Consider the following 20272-nt stretch of genomic DNA (forward strand, 5'->3'; position numbering starts at 1 on the left):
AACGTAAGTTTTTAATATTTTCTAAAGGGTAACTTAAGTAGTTAGCATTGGCTTAATAAACATGATCTTAACCTCATAACAATATTTCATAAAGGAAAGGAACCCACTAGCAACCCCAGGACGTGATCGTGGCCCAGGGGGCGAGGGCGGAGGACACGCAGGTACAGGTGGGCGATCGGCCAAAGTCTCGGGCAGCTGAGGTGAGGATAAAACAGGCCATCAGCCAGTCCCATCCACAGGGAGGTAAATGCCAGGCGGGGTTCTGGGGCCATGACAGGCGGAGCCAGGCACAGAGTGGGCCCCCAGAGGGGTGACACAGAATGCAGGGACAGGCCTCGGTCTCAGGCCCAGGGAGGGTGACTCAGGGAACCAGTCCAAGGTCCCTGGAGAAAGGGCCACAGGCAGACTCAAGGGACAAAAACGGGCCAAGTCGTGGGGGCGGTTTGGGAATGAAGCTTGATGACGGCAGAGACTCCATAAACCCCAGTGCCTCCTGCTGCGAGCCTGCCCGGAGCCAGCAGGACGGCTGAGGAGGCCTAGAGCAGTCATTCAACCTGGACAGAACAGCCCAGGAAAGGGTCTCAGAAGAGTCACGTGACCACGGGGTGTGCAGACACCCCTGCCGGCGGTGGGTTAGGGCGCAGGCGTTCCCGGCCCAACCCCACACCTGCGCCAGGGCCGAGGCGTCCTCAGCGCACACGGCCCACCACGCTGTGTGCCCACCACGAGTCAGGCCCGAAGTGAGAGAGAGGTGAGGGTAAGAGGCAAAGAGCTGGCGAGACTCACCACAGTCGGATGTTTACACACAAACCCAGACATCCCTAAGAGCAGCGCCACCCTGACACCCAGTGTGCTCCTGGGGGTCCCAGGCCCACAGGCCTGACCAGGTCTCCCCTTCATCCTGCTGTGAGAAACATGGACACGATGCCTGGAGCTACAGCAGCCACCTTGCTCTGCAGAGTGAGAAGCAGTGGGGACAGACCCACACAGCAGGGTTGCGGGGGGCAGCTCCGGGTGGAATCACTGAGCCTCCCCCCGCCAGGAACCGCCACTGGTGTGGACACGGTGAGCGACTACTCGGTAACGGGAAGGAAGTCGGCTGGTGGACCCCAACTCTGCAGAACGCAGGACAGGAGAGACCTCAGACACAGCCTTCCAGGGAAGGGCGAGCCCGCCCCCGACGGGCGCGGAGCAGCTGGAAATGCCCACGCGCCCCCACAGGCCCGCTGCCAGACGTGAGCAGGGAGGAGACCCAGGGCAGAACCAAGGCGGAAACAAGCCAGGCGTCCGTCACCGGGGAAGCCAGATAGAGCTGTGGCACGTTCCTGCCGCCTGACGCGTCCCAGCAGGTGAACCCACGGACAGCAGCCACGCTTGCAAGCGTGGCCCTAAGCACGAAAGGCGCGTCACACGCGACCCCTCCATCAGACCACAAGGACACCCGGATGCGCAGCAAATGCAGAGCAGGGATGGGAAGTGAGCACGCTGGTCTCGGGAAGAGGAAACGGGGGAACGGGGCTCGGAGGGGAAGCCTCCAATTTTCTCTGCAAGGTTTCGTTTCCTCAAAAAGTTTGGAAAACAAAGACAGTAAAGCATTAATACCTGCTGCCAAAGCCAGGTGTGGCCAGGCAGGTGTTTAGTAGCCCACACACATGTACATCCGTGGATATATACGAAATATTCTGTAATTTCGACTTATCATAATCAGTAATGGTTCTACATGTGAAATGAGTTACATATGTTGCTGAACCAGGGTGATGACCCCCTTTCCTGAGCCCCGGCCACTGGCAAGATCACCCCAAGCCCAGGGACGGCCCTACAGGGAAGCTCGACGTGTGGAGAAGGGGATTTCTGGTAACAGGAGGCTATGATCACATTTCGGATGGCATTTGTAAGTGTAAACACTTTACTTACACATAACTCCTTGGTGAAACGCGGCGCCCCGAGTCCAGAGAGGACAGGCCCGAGAGGAGACGAGTGCCTTCATGCAGCGCCTTCACTGGTGGCGACGCGAGAGGCTCTAGCAGCTGAAACTCAAGGCCGAGGACGACAAAACAAACGCGTCTATGTAATGAAACTGCACAGACTGTGCGGGCTGAGGAAATGTGCCTTTGCCCCGCAATGAAACCCAGTAGTGATCATTACTCACAAGATAAACAGCAGTACAAACTCTACTGCTCCAAACATGAAATCCTTTCATCTTAACACCGAACATCTACTTATTGTAAATGTATAGAATGTACTTTGTTAGAACCAGCTTAGTTTTTGGTTCTTCTTCCTGACTTTCTAAAAGATGTTACATGATTAAGTTTTACTGTAATGAGTGTTTTGAATTCTGGCCATTTAAAAACTCTAAAATAACTGGGCAGTAAACATACTCAAGCCAAAATTCTAAACCTGTTTTAGAACATAGTTCTGAGGAGTCTGCCGCCTCATTGCACAGCCCACGTCACAGGGTAGAAGCTGACAGGACTAAGGGCCTAAAACCAATTCCCTCTCTCTTCACTGCTGCCGAGCGCCTCACCCTGCAGAGGCCTGGGAATTAACCAACTTTCCCTTCCCGATTAGTTTCCCCAGGATTCAGTCCCTTTTTCCAACAAGACTCATAGAAAATAAATGCTAACAGCTTTCTTGAAGATCTGCCTTTTGCCAGCACATGAGCTGATGAGTCGAAGCCGCGTCTCCTGCCGTCACCTCTTTCCCTGTCGTCTTCCTGTCCCCCTTTCCCGTTCTATTTCCAAATGATCGCCGATGAGTTCACTGAAACAAGGCATTTTTTTCCCCAGAAGGTATTTCTTCCACATAGTATCCCTTGGGCATATTTTCACCTGTACCATAAAAGCACATTGAGTTTATATTTAAATTATTCCGGTATTTTAGTATTAATCGCTGTCAGGTGTAGGCCACACAAACAAAAGGCTTATTTAACCGTGTGTACGTGCACACATGTATGTACTTGTGTGCTGTGCGTGCGCGCACGTCATGTATGTGTACACACACACGCACAGCACACATGCACATACAGAGGAAAGCCCTGAACCATCGATCAGTGTCACTGGGCTGCCCAGCTGCCCAGCCTCCTGGTTAGGGTAGGAGACGGGCGGGCGGGCGGGGACGGGCCCTGGAGAAGCTCTGCTCGGACAGCGGGCTGCCCGACAGTCTCCCGGGGGTCACCATCACCAGACGCAGTGCCAGCTCTGTCCTGCGGACCGACCACACCTTCAGCGCCCGTCCCAGGAAGCGGACAGTGCTCACTGCTGCATCGTGACCTGAGGGGGACAGAGCAGGAAGGAAGGACCTACTACCTTCATCCAAAACACCGGAACCACACCTCGTCCAGGAAGAAGTAACGCTGGAAGCCAGAGCATTTCTGAGCCAAGCGACCCAGGGGAACCAGCGCCCAAGGAGGTGGATTTCACTTCATTTAAAGGCTAAATATAGTTTCTGAAGAAGGTGTTGAACTGTGACGTAACCCGTCGGCTTGACCAGCATTTACAGCACCAGAATAATTAAACTTGCAGATAACGGACCGTATCACTTAGCGCATCCATCCCCTCCTTTTATAGGAAAATAAGCGTCTGCTCAGGAAGCGAAAGGCAGTACTGCCCAGGTCATGCAGCTGGCCAGCGCCACGGCCGTCCAGACGAGGGGTCCCGCACCCCGTCGGCCCCAGCGCTGGGCTGCCCGGCCCATCAGCTCCGTCCCGATGAAGCGGCAGGAAGCCCTGTGGCTGCTGTCCGGGCCCCGTCCCGCCCCGCCCTAGTGACCACCTCGAAAGGCCTTCGCAGCGGCGCGGGGGAGGGGCACCTTTAAAATCACCCCCAGACGCTGCCGCCGCCTGCCACGCTGAGGAGCCCGTGCGGCGGGACGCTTCTTGGAGGTGGGTTCTTGGAGTCTGGGAAATGAAAATGCGGTCCTGCGAGAAGTGGTGCGAAACGGAACGAGGGCAGGGCTGGGCTGCCCACTAGACTCCGGTGGGTGCGCGGGCGGGCGACTGGGAGACACACGCACCAGAAAACCAGCGACGCTCCCTGTGCTGCAGCAAAGCTGCGCTTCTGAGCCGCTGCCACGCGCTGGGAAGGGCTCCAGCCCCACGTCCTGGGCGCCGTGATCCTGGGCGACCCAAGGCCTCAGATCCCCCGAGTCTGACACTTTGTGACTGAAATCGCAGGGCTAGGAGACATCCTTGCCGTCGCAAGGAGCTCACCACCGGCAGCCTGTGCTCACGTGGGCTCGGCGTGTGAATTGCAGATGGTAATTTACAGATTCGCCAGTGAGCTGCAACATCACCACTTCACACCTGTCAGAAAACTAACGGGAAGAAATGGAAACACCGGGAAAGATGCACAAGTGCACACTGCAGCTCTGCGACATGACCTCGAGAAAACGGAGAGCTAAAATTTCCCGAGCAGAAAAATATCCCAAATGGCTTTGCTGCCCTCTGGTGTAAGTTTCCGGGAGCTTCGCCGAAGCACCAAGGCCGGAGAAGGAGCGGCACCTCGGCGCTTCCTCAGGACGCCGCGCCCCGGCGCCCCCCGCGCAGAGACGGCGCTGCGGGCCCCGCGTGGGCGCGGAGGGCCCGACCCCGTCCCTCCGGACCTCCAGACGCGCCCCCGGGCAGTCCCCGGGTCTGCCCGGTGCCAGGCGCAGGCTAAGAGGAGGCATGGGGCCGGGCTCCCCACGTCTCCGTGCCGGACAGCAGCGTGTGGTGGGAAACGTTCTAAAGCCTAAAGCATAAACACAGACCCCGTTCGTAAATTAAATACCAGTGTGATCCGTGGTTTTCACACGGGACACGCCACCTGCTTGTGCTCTCAGAGGCCAGGTCCTCCAGGAGGTAATTTTAATTTAGCACCTAATACTGACCACAATCAAAATACCCAGAATACACTTTCTTATTTCTCTTAGACGATGATGGAAACAAAAACCCAATTTCCTGACCTCCAGGTAAACGCCGAGAGACCAATCCTATTTTCAAAGCTGAACTGTATGCCCATTAACCAACTACCCGCATGGGGTAAAATACTGTGCTGATAACAGGAAAGGTGGGTAATGATGACTCCTTTCCCCAAAATGGAAATAGAGCACATTTTTAAATGCGAGCTGGACTATCCACTGCATTTTCTTAATGCAGCAGAAGCCCTTTTGCCAACAAGAAAATCCACAGAGAGACGTCCACAACTAATGCAATCACCGTGGACACCCATCACGGGGGTTGCCCGGTGTACGTGCACGAGGGGCCTTAAAAGCGCGCTCCCGACACAGGCACTGAGCCCCGAGGAGCCACGGGCCGTCCTGTAATTACGTGCGCTAGAGGCTGGGTGGGTGAGGAAAAGAGACGCTGCAAGAAGCACACCCCCCAGGCCCTGGTCTGCCCTTGGGAAGGGCCGCTCCCTCACTCTGTCCGGAGCCGGCTGCAGACTCTGGGAAGAGCCGAGGCCGGGAACCCGGAGAGAGGCCGGGGCGTGCTCTCATCCACCGCTGAGTGTGGCCTCCCCACCGGCCAGGGCACATGACCCCTGGTTCCTCCTCTATAGCTCACAAAAACACACGGACTAGTGAAAGATTTTTTGTTTTTTCGGTTCTTGTTAAAATACCTACCAAGTGTAAGTTTTGAAGCAAGCAGCATCAGGAGTCTCACGAAGAGGGGCGAGATCTCAAGGTTTAGGACCAGACACCTACAGGTCCCAGTTACAAAGCCAAAGCGGCAGTCATTTTAACATCATTGCCCTCATCTCAAACCTACTTGCTTAAAAAAGTCCTTTGCCATGTTCCGTTCATAAAAATGTTTATTTACAAACGCTACTAACTTCCAAACCATGTTTCTGTCTTGTCTGTAAAACGACTTCACTCCCCCAAAAACCTCGGGGCCCCTGCCACAAATATGCCCGAAGTTCTGGTCTCACAAATTACACTCACCCTTCTTGGTCTAGCAGAGCTCAGTGGAATCTCGTTTGGTAAATCTCATCATTACATTCCCCAGTTCAAGCCATGGTTCTAGTCTGTCCTCGCCTTGAAGGGAACAAGAGTTGCACTTAGCAACTAATAACAGGACCATAATGAGGCCGAAACCCTGCCCCGTAGGATTAAAAAGGCTGTCCTGAAACCGTGCCCACAGGGTTAACAGAAACGGGTGACCAACAGAAACCCTTGAGCTCGCCCTACAGAACAGCAGGTCAGGACCCTCACTGGTAATGCGTCACGACCAAGCTCGCCTTAGCTTTGACTCCCTGGCCACCTCTATAGATAATAACGCCTCTGACATACGGGTCCCCTGGTTACTGCGGCTTCAGTCCCCACCCTTGGGGAGCGAATCTGAGATGTGCTCTCCCGTCTTGTCATGAATAACCCCATGGCATCGCAGCGTCTGGCAAACAGACCTAGTTTGGTAACAAGACCCACTCATAAATCCATATGAACTAAAATTCTACGTTTTACCTGAAAAAATAGCAAGTGTCCCTGATCGTCATTGAAGATAGTCATTGAAGACCAGGGACAAGTGGCTGGCTAAGCCACAGGCCAGCTGCTGTCCATCTCCTGCTTTAAAATGTGAGAGGAACTCCTTATAAATCATAACGCAGGGAGTCACACTTGCAGCAGATAAAATGTAGAATCTCCAGTTAACCTGATGCTCGTTTTCTCAGGTAGTGAGGAAACCTGAAACAGGTAACAGTGTTTCCCCATCACGGGGCACCGAGGGCCCACCAGGTGCCTCACGTCGTGGCCCAACTTCTTCTACAGCGAGGAGCCCGAGGGCTGGGAGCCGAGGGTCATGCCCAGGACGCAGGTCTGAGCCCAGGCCGCCCACTCAGCAGCTCTTTAAGAGGCATACTCGCTAAGCCGTTCCATTTGAACAGGTCCGATCGCTTATAACCTCTCAGCACATCCCAGGGTCTGGGCTTCCTAGACACCCACAGTCCAGGGAAGACAGGGAGCTCAAAGGGCTACAAGCTGGGCCCAACTCAACTCTGGACGGAGATTTTTCTCCCCCCTACGTCACAGGAGGTCAGCACATCGGCCCCCGCGAGACCCCGCACAGGTGGGCTTCCTCGCGGGCAGGCTCCACGCCCGCGTGACGGCTGCACAGAAGAGCCTGCCGGGTGGTGTGGACAGGCTGGAAACTGACCGACAGCAGCATGCACATCAAGGCAAACACAGATCTGCCATTTCTTCTTTGTCTTTCCGTTTACAAACTAGACGCAGGCTGTAATCTGATTGGTCCACCACCTCTGGCTTCACCAGACCAGGACTCAGAATGGCCTCCACAGACACCTCTGTCCCACATGCACCTTGGGTATGAAGCCAAACAGCAGGCTTGGCCACTCCCCAGGCTGTTCTCGGGTCCTCAGCCTCCAATGGCAGCGCCAGGGAGACCAAGCGAGTCACAGCAGAAGTGGGATGACTGCCCCCTGAGGAAGGCCCCAGACCCCTAGTCAGCTCAAGTTCGGGCCAGGCAGGGGCACCTGTGCAGAGACACGACTGCCTGCTGCGCAAGCACAGCAGGGCTGCAGCCGCACCAGCAGCCTCCTCATGTCTCCCACCCCAGCAGGACCAGAGGCTGCTCTTTAGTCATCTCCAGAGCTCTCCAAACTCTGTGCGGAGCCAAGGGGAATGAAGTCACGACACTACCCTTTGCCCTACTGCAGAAGTCAAGATCTGCCTAGATTTGGGTGAAGAAAATTAATCTCGTTTTTTTAATTAAATAGCTGGCCAAGATTATCAACTTTAAGACATAAAATATGCAGTCCTAAGAACACTTACACTTAAGGTTATGTCAAACAGACAAAGATAATTCGGTTTATTTTAATCATTCTAGAAAAAAAGGAAGCTAATTTAGGAAGCAGGCTTTCTCCATGTGGCCGTGGCGGAGTCCATGGTACTTACAATCCACAGTCACAGGGCGCCAGGCTCAGGACAGGAAGTGTCACTTCAATCTCTTCTCCCGTGTCCGGTGCCTTTGTGGAGGGAGGCTGACTGTCTTCTAGGGACAGAATTACTGACAATCTGAGAGGCGACATTAAAATGATTAGTCAAGGTCAAGGCTAACAGCTGACCCAGTGGGATGCTGTAGGAAATGCATGTCGCTGGAATAACTCAGATCACGAATCAAGAAAAATCCTTAGGCTTATACATTATAAAGCACAAGGTTAGAAATAAACATTAGACCCCATATCATGAGGCCTGTAGGGAGAGCGATGGAGTCTCAAGGATAGATCCACAGAAAGGGGGTGAGAAGGAAACGGTCTACTTAGAGATAACTGTGAATTCCTAAAGTGGGCTTATTACTTCATAATAAATGAGTATTTACACAAGAAATAATGAAAGCCAAGGCAAACACAATAGGAAAAAATAGATCTCATGGATAAAGGCAATTTCTGACCTACTTTAAAAAGAAACAGCTTACAGCCATTTACGTATATATATGTATATATATATATATATATATACACACATATACCACAACCTAAAAACACCAAATCACGATCAATTTGAAGGCGAGCAGAGCAGAGATACTGTAACAAGATCTGCTGTAACAAGAAAATGAATGGACGCAGGTGCCTAGGAAAGAGAATCCATAGCTGGATTTTAAACAGTAAAATCAATAGTTTCCCCAGCTCCTCCTGGGGCAGAGCAGCAGATACTAGGGCACCCGGCGACGGGGACAGGTGTGGGGAGGGAGGGGTGACAAGCGGGGAATGGGGGCCGGGCCACCGAGTGGGCTCAGCTGAAAAGCTGCGGGCCCCTGGGCACCCCCTGCTGTGACACGGCCAACGAGCTGGAGAGCCGCTGCCCTGCGGGGACACGCACCGCTGTTCACTGAGACAAGCCTCCACCCGCCCCACGCTGCGCCATCCACTCCCACAAGACCTGCCTAGTCCCGGGACCCTGGCTTCCCCTCCCTCTCCCTCCACCCCATGCTCGGGGAGGGGGGTCGCTGTGGGCCTGGGCCCCGTGGGCAGGTCTGCGGGGCATCACCTGGCCAGCTGCATGGCTTGGACTCGACCCCCCTGGTGCGGAAACTCTCTCTTTCCTCAGGTCAACTTGTGTCACACAGCGATAATGGTGTCCTTCCACCAAACTGAAGGTCCGAAGCTGGAAAAGCCAAACACGTCTAGACACGCAAGAACACGTGTAGACACAGGACTCTCACCAGATGGTCCGGTGCAAAGCCAGAAGCCAAGGAGAGTGAGCAGCGAGCCGACAGGATGCGAGGCGCCCTGGCTGCTCTTCTCTGGCCTCCAAGCCGTCCCTCCCTCATCCCCCCCACCCGGGGGCGTCCTCCTAACGGCACTTCGGGGGGCGGTGCCGACTTGAGGTGCAGAGACAACCCAGCGGTCACTCGTCTTCTGCAAAACACTGGACCAAGCACGGTGTGCGCCTGTCCCCAGCACCGCACGCCTGGTCTCTCCAAACACAGCACCCCACACATCCCAGGGCCCGACACAGAGCTCCTAAGACCCTTGGAAACTCCTGATGAGAGTGACCACAGTGTCACTTGTTATGTTAATGAGGTGACTTCTGAAAAGCCCTCAGGTCACCTAAGGATGGGGACTGGCTGCCAGGGGAACCACCCCTGACCTCTGGGGAGGGGTGCAGGGGCTGGAGACGGACTTCAATCACCCACCACCACCAAGGATGGAATCAATCCTGCCTAAGCAATGAGCCTCCATAAAAACCCCAGAAGTTCAGGTTCAGGGAGATCCAGGTGGGTGACAACATCCTCCCTAGGGTGCGATGCCCCCCACGTCCACGGGAACAGAAGCTCCTGTGCTGAGGACGCCCCCAAATCTCGCCCTGGAGAGCTCGTCCTCTGGCTGCTCGCCTGTATTAATAATCAAGCAGAGGAAGGGGTCGTGGGAACCTCTGACTGGTAGCCGAGTCAGGTGAAGTTGTGGGTGACCTGGGGACCCGCTACCTGCAACTGGCATCTGAAGTGAGGGGCTGCCTCGTGGGACTGAGCCCTTAACCACCTCCAGGTGGACAGTGTCAGAACTGGGTTAACTGTGGAACCCCCACTGGTGCCGTGCTGACCGGCTTCCTGGGCGGCCTCCCCGTCTGGGGACAGAAGCATCAGAAGAGCATGGTGTGAAAGCCAAGGAGACGCACAGGGGGAAAACCTGGGTTACCTCCTCACGCGACGTCTTTCCCGAATTATATCGGCAGCCACTGTTTTTAAAAGAGAACAGTATCCATGCTTTGAGAAGTAAACCTCAAATGCTCACCTAAAACCTGGCAAATGGAATATTTATAAATGGAATTTTTCCTGCCATATCAACAAACAAAGGATGTCACAGTCACCAAAGATTGCAGCCCTGCAACATGAGCCGAGGAAACTCAGGGCTGACAAGAAAGCTGCCATCTAGCAGCCATGAGGCTGCAGCCACTTCCTGCAGCGAGCCCTGGCGAGCCCTGAAGCAACTCAGGACGTGAAAACACTGGCCCCAGGTGGCTGAGGTGCACGCCAAAGGGATGACTTCACTGAGGCCACTCTTGCATCTTCCCGTACACGGAAAAGCGCTGGATTCCTTCACTTGAGATGCCTGGATTCCTTCGCTTAACAATAATCCTTTGATGTTCCGACTACTGCCCTTTGCCTCCAAACTCCTGCATACCCTGGCCCTCACCCTCCCAGCCCCTCGCCTGCTTGGGGCAGCTCTGAGCCATGTCCCGGGCCGCAGTCCTCATGCGCCCCAAATGAAACTTAACTCACAGCTCTCACGCTGTGCGTATTTTTTTAAGTCAACAAAAGTAAGTTTTAAAAAATATCAAATATCTTCAAATTTCCCAAAATACATAAAGCTGACACTAATGGTTGTACGAGATTTTCCAGAGGACCGAGCTTCCCTGCAGGCGAGGCCCCGCGGGGATGAAAACCACCAGGCGCTGGAGGTACGGCCTCAACAAAGGATACAAAGCGATAGTGAAACAGAGACGCTTCTGCACGCGCTCACTTAGTCATAACAACGTCTGACAACTGGAGTTAGCCTGTGGCTCTCACCTGGCCATCCGCACAGCCGGTGACCAGCTGCAGCCTTCGTTGGTCCACAAGGAGACTCGGGAGGGGAGAGGCTATTGCAGGGGGCACGCGAGTTCTCAGCCTTAAAGGCGCCCGAGAGAGTTTCAACTGGGAGCCAGCACTTTTACTGATGGTGTTTCTTTCAGTCACGTGTGAACTATTCCAACGTAAGTTCTTCACCAGGAAGTAGAGACTGTAAGTGAACACAAAGTTTGGGAAGTGCGTTGAGTGTGGGAAGGCAGGGGTGGGACCACCGGGGAGCCTGGGGGCCACCCCGCCCCTCCATGAGTCACTAACGCCCAGAGCGAGAACAGCACCGGGAACATTAAACACGAAGCAAGGATTCTTAAGTAAGAAACAATAGGACTACGGAATAAGTGGTGAAACCAGCAATTTAATGAATGTCTTTTTTTAAAATCGTTGTCTAGGATGTCATTTCATTTAAAACTTACTGGGAATCCAGAGTGTCAAGGACTTAGAAGGACAGTTAGGATACATGAATATTGAAAACACTGTACATCCTAAATAAACTTTATAGATGACATCAAAATCAAGTTTATAATTGTTTACTTAACAGTCAAATAAAGTCCCCATAGTTAATTGCAGGAAAATAATTCCAACGTAATTCTAAGACGTATGCTCTATCCCTGAGACTGATAAATGGATTCAGACCCCCTTGACTGTCACAGCTCTGGCTTACAGGTTAACATGTATGTATTAGGTTACACACAGCGCACGGACAGAAAACAGGTAAAAGTTTTAAGTTACCTGTTAACACTGATGAGTTGTATGTTAATGATCCCATACGATGGTCCCAAACCTTTGGACGGACACACGTTTCTTTAGAAGAGGTAAAAATTTTGCCATTATTGCTATAGCTTGAACTAATACTTCTACCAAATTACAAGTTAATTTATGTGAATGGCTATCTAAAGGACAAAATAATAAACATGTAAATAATAAAACTACAGAAATACAATTAAAGATATCAGAATCATACATACGGGAAATAAACATTTCCAGAAATAACCTATAGGTTTGGAAGGCCCAGACAAGAGAAGGGTGGAGACATTTCCAGCACTGCATCAACACTGCCGAGAAGAGGGGACACGATGACCGCTGTCACCTATATCCTGACTAGAAAGGACCAGTTACTAGGCGACAGGCACACCCTCCTGTTTTCCAAACATCAGCTCTAATTCTCACAGCCCTTGAGGAGACGGAGGCCATCATTCCCATTTTCCAGATAAGAGAGGTCAGGCGGAGCACGGTTCATCGGTCAGCAGCAGTTGGTAAGTGGCGGAGCTGGGGTTCCGGCCCCAGCAGCCTGCTCCAGAGCTTTTTCAGGTGCGAAATTTCAAGGTGACAACAGAAGCATTTTTATAATCTCTCCCCTCCCTCTCTCTCTCTCTCTCTCTCTCTCTCTCTCTCTGCAGATGCCTGTTAATTACTCCCAACTTTTCTTCAACCACAACACAGGACGTCCTCACTTTGTCAGTTAGAAAATACAGTGCCCTGACTTGGAGGTGGATGGGAACTGAGCTTGCATTTTGAGTTATTTCCTCCTTAAGCCCAGTGTAGTTCTGAATGAATCTTCCTGTTTTTAAGAGTATTGAGATAATTATATTAGTCATGAAATAATCTTTAGAAAGAAAACTGATGTCTTTAAAACTCTATCAGTTTGACGTTAAAGATTCTGCAATAAACACAATAAACTCCCTTAAATGTTACATTAAAGATCTACAATTAAAAGTTCAACTTGGGCTTCCCTGGTGGCGCAGTGGTTGAGAGTCCGCCTGCCGATGCAGGGGACACGGGTTCGTGCCCCGGTCCGGGAGGATCCCACATGCCGTGGAGGGCCCGTGAGCCATGGCAGCTGAGCCTGCGCGTCCGGAGCGTGTGCTGTGCAATGGGAGAGGCCACAGCAGTGAGAGGCCCGCGTACCACAAAAAAAAAAAAGAAAAAAAAAGTTCAACTTGTCTTGATTGTGTTAAGAAGAACCTCTTCTTGTTTATATTCTTACTCAAGAAGAAATTTTAAATGATTTTAAATTATTTAAATTTATTTTTAAATAAAGTGATTCCAGTTTATTTCCTAAAAGTCAAAGCTTAATATGCTTTGTTTTGTTAGCATTTTTCTCCCATAGCTGGTAACTGAATCCACAAAGGGCAAAATCACCCAAACAGCACCAGAGAAACAGAGCTTGATGGCAACTCTCTGTGACTTAACAAAAAAACACGTATAACTTTTTAAATACCTGGTGAGGAGGTTCCTTGGCGTCCCATACACGAAGTTCGTTTCCATCTAAGGGGAAAGCACAGGACTGCCCACCGCAGGTGAGCTGAACATGGGATGCGGACTGCTTGGAATCCACCAGGTATCTTTCCACAACTGTATCACCTGCGTGGCCATCATTCATGGAGAAAATCTCTTGTGGTTCTTGCATCTTCAACCTGAAACACAAAGTACATATGAGAGGACTGTGGGTACGGTACTTCACGCAGAGGACAGTCTGTTGTTCACTCACAATTACCAGTATGATCACACACACGTCACCCTGGTGACTCCTCTTCCCAACCCACCCACAAGAAAATCACTGACACCCCGGAGGTTCCCTGTCATGACTGCTCACTGCTCCCACGGGGTTTCAAGTTAAGCAGACCTCAGTTCCAGTGCCACGGCTCCCACTGAGCAGACCTTGCTTCGATGCAGAGCGCCTGCTCCCCCACAGGGAAATGAGGGAACGCCACCCTCGCAGAGGCCTCGCAAGGGCCAAACGCTGCTGCAGCACCGGCACCGAGAAGTGCTTTCAGAGAGCCACGACCAAAATCGAAGACTCTTACCAACGACTAAGATGCAGAGTTATGTTCTACACTGATGAACAAAGTCAGCGGTGAACTGCAAAACAAATCCACACCTGCTGGACATCTGGGACTCGTTCAACTAGTTCACAACATTCTAGGTCGTTCAAGTTGGTTATCTCGGCTTATACAACCACTGGTTCACTGGCTGTGTCTTATAAAGCATCCATCAGTGACACATGGACAGAAATGAAAACAGTCTCAGACCTGTCCCACTTCACAGTCAGTAACTTTGTAATGGCTACCAGGTTATACACACGCGGCAGTAGCCCTGGGTCACCCCTGATTCCGCGCCACCTCACAGGCACCAGACACACCTGAAGCTTCAGCTACAAGGTTGTGAGCAAAGCGCGTAGCCATCAGTCACCAAGCTGGTTGTTCAGATTCAGAGAACCCAGCCATGCGGTCACCATGCTGGCTGTGTGGGCTCGGCCTGGACAGGCCTCGTGGGGAAAGTGGTAGTTAACACAGAAGGAGACTCTGGACATTGACAGCAGAGGCGGGGTGGGGCTCAGGAGTGGGGGGGGCTGGCGCTCCCGAGGGGAGATCCTGGGACGGTCGCCGCTCAACAGACCGCAGAGTAGGGCTCATCCTTACGCTCAGGTGGCCCTGGGGAGCTGCTGAAGAGGCTGCGGAACAAAAAACTGAGACAGTCAGGGCTGCCTGTCCGGAAACGCACACGTCAGTCTGGCCGCAGCGCCAGGGCTCGGAGTCGAGAGGGGCTGGGTGGGGACAACGGGGCTAAAGCCCAGCCCAGCCCAGGGGTCTGGCCCAGAGAGCCTGGTCAGTGGCTCCGCAAGGACAACGGAAGGTCAGCCAACACCTCGGTCCCCACCCTCTCCTTCCCCTGCAGACCCTTCCTGTCCCCACATTTCTCTTAACTGCACAACCGTTTTCCTAGTTTCCAAGTTTCCAGGCACAAAGCTTGAGTGAATATTAATTCCTTCCCTTTTTTGCCCTCTTATCCAATCCATGCCCAGCCCTTTCTTTCTTCGTGGGGAATTTCAGATTTGTCCCTCAAACACCCAGCGAGTGAAGGGTCACGCCAATCCTAAAAGTATAATCTGCTGTGGACACCTGGCGGATTACCTGCCAAAACTGCAGTGATTCTCTCTTTCGGGGGCCAGAATCCCACTAGCACAGAGGCAAAGAACGTGGAAGCTGAGGGCAAGCAGGATGCTGCCATGGGGTGTGGAGCTGGGGACGTGCTGTGTGGAGAAGAGCAGGACTGGGTCTGGGCCACTGGGTCCCAGCATTTGGTTCTACTCCTTCTGTCTTGGATTTGGTGGGGATGCCCTTTGTCTAGGCTATTCTGTTATTTCCAACCAGAGAGCCCTAAATAGTGGACTATCTGATTTCATTCCAACTGTGAAAAGAAATAGCACACAATCTGAGACAGCGGGAGCGCAGGACCTCGGCGGTGGGAAATTCACCATCAGAGGGGAGCGGCCGAGGGGCCTCAGGCTCCCAGGCAGCACCCAGCTGCACGACGAGGAATGTGCAGATCTAGACTCGCCAGGCCACTTCATGGAGGGTGACCCCCCAGCATGCACCTCCTGGGTCGATGGGTGGGGCTGTAATCACCTCCCAGTCTGCAGGTGCAGGGGTCGCAATTTAACAACACAAAGCAGACAAACAAAAACATGCTACCTAAGAAACTCTGTTGGAGTTAACCCCAAAGAAGGCAGGAAGCACTTCCAATAGGAGGTGGATAGAAGGGCTTATTTTAGCACCTGTAAAAGGCCAGACACCAGACCCAGTCAGGACTTGCGCTCCCCTGTCTCCCCAGGACACACATTCCCTGTGATAAATCAGAGACTGAAAGACTTGAGAAGCCTGTGATGTTTGGAGAAGAAGAAAAATAAAATGTGTTGAATATTTTAAAGCACATTCTTCTCTAATTTACACATTGGTTTTATTTACTTATTTTTACATTTTACAAGATACAGCCGTGAGCCTCATATAAAAAAGAGCTAAATGTTTCAAAGCTACCATGATTTGCTTTGCAAGTTTTATAATTTTGAAGTACCCAGTGCCTAGCACTGCTGGCACATGGAAATGATGGGTGTACGTGTACCCAGTGGATGAAAGGAGGTTATTGTGCCTCCTTCCGCTGTGTTTTGAAAGCATAAACATTTCAAGAAACAGATGAAATAATATATCAAAAGTCACAATTGTTTCAAAATTTTTAAGAATCCACCCATCAAACTGTGATAAACTGTATTGTATTTGTCTTATATGTCTTAATCTCTTCTGTAATTCCTATAGAATTTAGCACCATGATTTGCAAATAGTACTTTCATAGATATTAACATGTAGATTTGTGTTTATTGATAATACACTATACCATTTACTTCTTACAATAACCCTTTAAAATGGTTATATTTTTTCCCATTTTCCAGAGAACGAAATCAGAAAGATTAGAAAGTGGTAAGACTAGTCCGTGGAATCACCACAACGACACTTTCTAGCTCGTGGAAGTTGCACCTCCACCAGGTGCTTTCATGTAACCTCACAGCCCATCCGGTCCCAGAAAGCGTTGCCTCAGCAGAGAAGGAAACACACTGAGGGGACGAGCGTGCGTCTGTGGCCTGCCACTCAGGGCCACCTCAGAGGCCTGGCATCTATGCCCACGGCAGCAGGTGACCGTGCTCGGAGCTTCCACCTCCAAACCTACTCACCCTATTTATTCTGACTTGAGCCCCAAGAGGATTTGCCAACCCTCGGGACCAAATGCACGGTTTGGGCTGGTCTCTCCCAGGACGTAGATGTGGTTTTCCTCTGCACTGAGTTGCAGCCCGTTCCGACTAATTCTAACCAACAGGCTGAGCAGAGCCCAGGACAGAACTCTGGACAGACAGCTGAGCTGGGATACAATATGAAGGAATATCACCCTGAGTGTAAGAAACAGACCATTTTAATGTTCAGGGACTAGATAAACACTTGGGAAATACTAGCAAAAACAACTGAATTTCAGATGGATTGCAGGTTACCAAACACCATTAAAAAATAAAAAACAACGAAGGGTTCAAGATGGCGGAGTAGAAGGACGTGCGCTCGTCCCTCTTGCAAGAGCACCGGAATCACAACTAACTGCTGAACAATCGACGACAGGGAGACACTGGAACTCACCAAAAAAGACACCCCACGTCCAAAGACAAATGAGAAGCCACAGTGAGATGGTAGGAGGGGCACAATCACAATAAAATCAAATGCCGTAACTGCTGGGTGGGTGGCTCACAAACTGGAGAACAGTTATACCACAGAAGTCCACACACTGGAGTGAAGGTTCTGAGCCTTGCGTCAGGCTTCCCAACCTGGGGGTTCGGCAACAGGAGGAGGAATCCCTAGAGAATCAGACTCTGAAGGTTAGTGGGATTTGATTGCAGGACTTCGACAGGACTGGGGGAAACAGAGACTCCACTCTTGGAGGGCACACACAAAGGAGTGTGCTCATCGGGACCCGGGGAAGGAGCACTGACCCCATAGGAGACTGAACCAGACCTACCTGCTAGTGTTGGAGGGTCTCCTGCAGAGCCGGCGAGTGGCTGTGTCTCACCGGGAGGACAAGGACACTGGCAGCAGAAATCCTGGGAAGTACTCCTTGGCGTGAGCCCTCCCAGAGTCACCATTAGCCCCACCAAAGAGCCAGGTAGGCTCCAGTGTTGGGTCGCCTCAGTCCAAACAACCAACAGGGAGGGAACTCAGCCCCACCCATCAGCAGACAAGCGGATTAAAGTTTTCCTGAGCTCTGCCCACCAGAGCAACAGCCAGCTCTACCCACCACCAGTCCCTCCCATCAGGAAATTTGCACAAGCCTCTTAGATAGCCTCAACCACAAGAGGGAAGACAGCAGAAGCAAGAACTACAATCCTGCAGCCTGTGGAACGAAAACCGCATTCACAGAAAGATAGACAAAATGAAAAGACAGAGGACTATGTACCAGAGGAAGGAACAAGATAAAACATCAGAAAAACAACTAAATGAATTGGAGATAGGCAACCTTCCAGAAAAAGAATTCAGAATATTGATAGTGAAGATATGCAGGACCTCAGAAAAAGAATGGAGGCAAAGATCGAGAAGTTGCAAGAAATGTATAACAAAGACCTAGAAGAATTAAAGAACAAACGGAGGTGAACAATACACTTACTGAAATGAAAAATACACTAGAAGGAATCAATAGCAGAATAACTGAGGCAGAAGAACAGATAAGTGACCTGGAAGCAGAATGGTGGAATTCTCTGCTGTGGAACAGAATAAAGAAAAAAGAATGAAAAGAAATGAAGACAGGCTAAGAGACCTCTGGGACAACATTAAATGCAACATTTGCATTATAGGGGTCCCAGAAGGAGAAGAGAGAGAGAAAGGGCCTGAGAAAATATTTGAAGAGACTACAGTCAAAAACTTCCTTAACAGGGGAAAGGAAATAGCCCCCCAAGTCCAGGAAGCACAAAGAGTCCCAGGCAGGATAAATCCAAGGAGAAATATGACAAGACACATAGTAATCAAACTGACAAAAATTAAAGACAAAGAAAAATTATTGAAAGCAACAAGGGAAAAGTGACAAATAATGTACAAGGGAACTCCCATAAGGTTAACAGCTGATTTCTCAGCAGAAACTGTACAAGCCATAAGGGAGTGGCACGATATATTTAAAGTGATGAAAGAGAAGGCCCGACATCCAAGATTGCTCTACCCAGCAAGGATCTCATTCATGCTCGACACAGAAATCAAAAGCTTTACAGACAAGCAAAAGCTAAGAGAGTTAAGCACCACCAAACCAGCTCTATAACAAATGCTAAAGGAACTTCTCTAGGCAGGAAACACAAGCAAAGAAAGGACATACAAAAACAAACCCATAACAATTAAGAAAATGGTAACAGGACCATACATATCAATAATTACCTTAAACATGAATGAATTAAATGCTCCAACCAAAAGAGACAGGCTCTCAGAATGGATACAAACACAAGACCCATATATATGCTGTCTACAAGAGACCCACTTCAGACCTAGGGACACATACAGATTGAAAGTGAGGGAATGGAAAAAGATATTCCATGCAAATGGAAATCAAAAGAAAGCTGGAGTAGTAATACTCATATCAGATATAATCGACTTTAAAATAAAGAATGTTCCAAGAGACAAGGAAGGACACTACATAATGATCAAGGGATCAATCCAAGAAGAAGATATAACAATTATAAATATTTATGCACCCAACATAGGAGCAACTCAATACATAAGGCAACTGCTAACAGCTATAAAACAGGAAATTAACAGTAACACAATAATAGTGGGGGACTTTAACACCTCACTTACACCAATGGACAGATCATCCAAACAGAAAATTATTAAGGAAACACAAGCTTTAAATGATACAATACACCAGACAGATTTAATTGATATTTATAGGACACTCCACCCAAAAACAGCAGATTACACTTTCTTCTCAAGTGCGCATGGAACATTTTCCAGGATAGATCACATCTTGGGTCACAAATCAAGCCTCAGTAAATTTAAGAAAATTGAAATCATATCAAGAATCTTTTCTGACCACAACACTATGAGATTAGAAATGAATTACAGGGAAAAAAACGTAAAAAACACAAACACATGGAGCCTAAACAATACGTTACTAAACCAGGAGATCACTGAAGAAATCAAAGAGGAAATCAAAAAATACCTAGAGGCAAATGACAATGAAAACACGATGATCCAAAACCTACGGGATGCGGCAAAAGCAGTTCTAAGAGGGAAGTTTATAGCTATACAAGCCTACCTCAAGAAACAAGAAAAATCTCAAGTAAACAATCTAACCGTACACCTAAAGGAACTAGAGAAAGAAGAACAAACAAAACCCAAAGTTAGCAGAAGGAAAGAAATCATAAAGATCAGAGCAGAAATAAATGAAAAAGAAACAAAACAATAGCAAAGATCAATAAAATTAAAAGCTGGTTCTTTGAGAAGATAAACAAATTGATAAAGCATTAGCCAGACTCATCAAGAAAAAGAGTGAGAGGACTCAGATCAATAAAATTAGAAATGAAAAAGGAGAAGTTACAACAGACACCACGGAAATACAAAGCATCCTAAGAGACTACTACAAGAAACTCTATGCCAATAAAACGGACAACCTGGAAGAAATGGACAAATTCTTACAGAGGTATAACCTTCCAAGACTGAACCAGGAAGAAATAGAAAATATGAACAGACCAATCACAAGTAATGAAATTGAAACTGTGATGAAAAGTCTTCCAACAAACAAAAGTCCAGGACCAGATGGCTTCACAGGTGAATTCTATCAAACATTTAGAGAAGAGCTAACACCCATCCTTCTCAAACTCTACCAAAATATTGCAGAGGAAGGAACACTCGGAAACTCATTCTATGA

The 20272-nt window shown here is 50.0% G+C and overlaps 1 long non-coding RNA gene across 1 annotated transcript in view; it reads right to left on the bottom strand.

Moving 5' to 3' along the window:
- The window catches only part of LOC131767925 (uncharacterized), a 107692-nt gene extending 96513 nt beyond the window's left edge, over positions 1–11179 (bottom strand). Inside the window, exon 1 of the long non-coding RNA XR_010836134.1 lies at positions 11000–11179. This is a non-coding gene — a long non-coding RNA (uncharacterized lncRNA). The remainder of the gene's footprint in view (positions 1–10999) is intronic.
- Positions 11180–20272: the final 9093 nt, after the last annotated feature.

Source organism: Kogia breviceps, chromosome 13 (genome assembly GCF_026419965.1).
Source record: "Kogia breviceps isolate mKogBre1 chromosome 13, mKogBre1 haplotype 1, whole genome shotgun sequence".
In the NCBI taxonomy this organism is placed as follows: Eukaryota; Metazoa; Chordata; class Mammalia; order Artiodactyla; family Physeteridae; genus Kogia; species Kogia breviceps.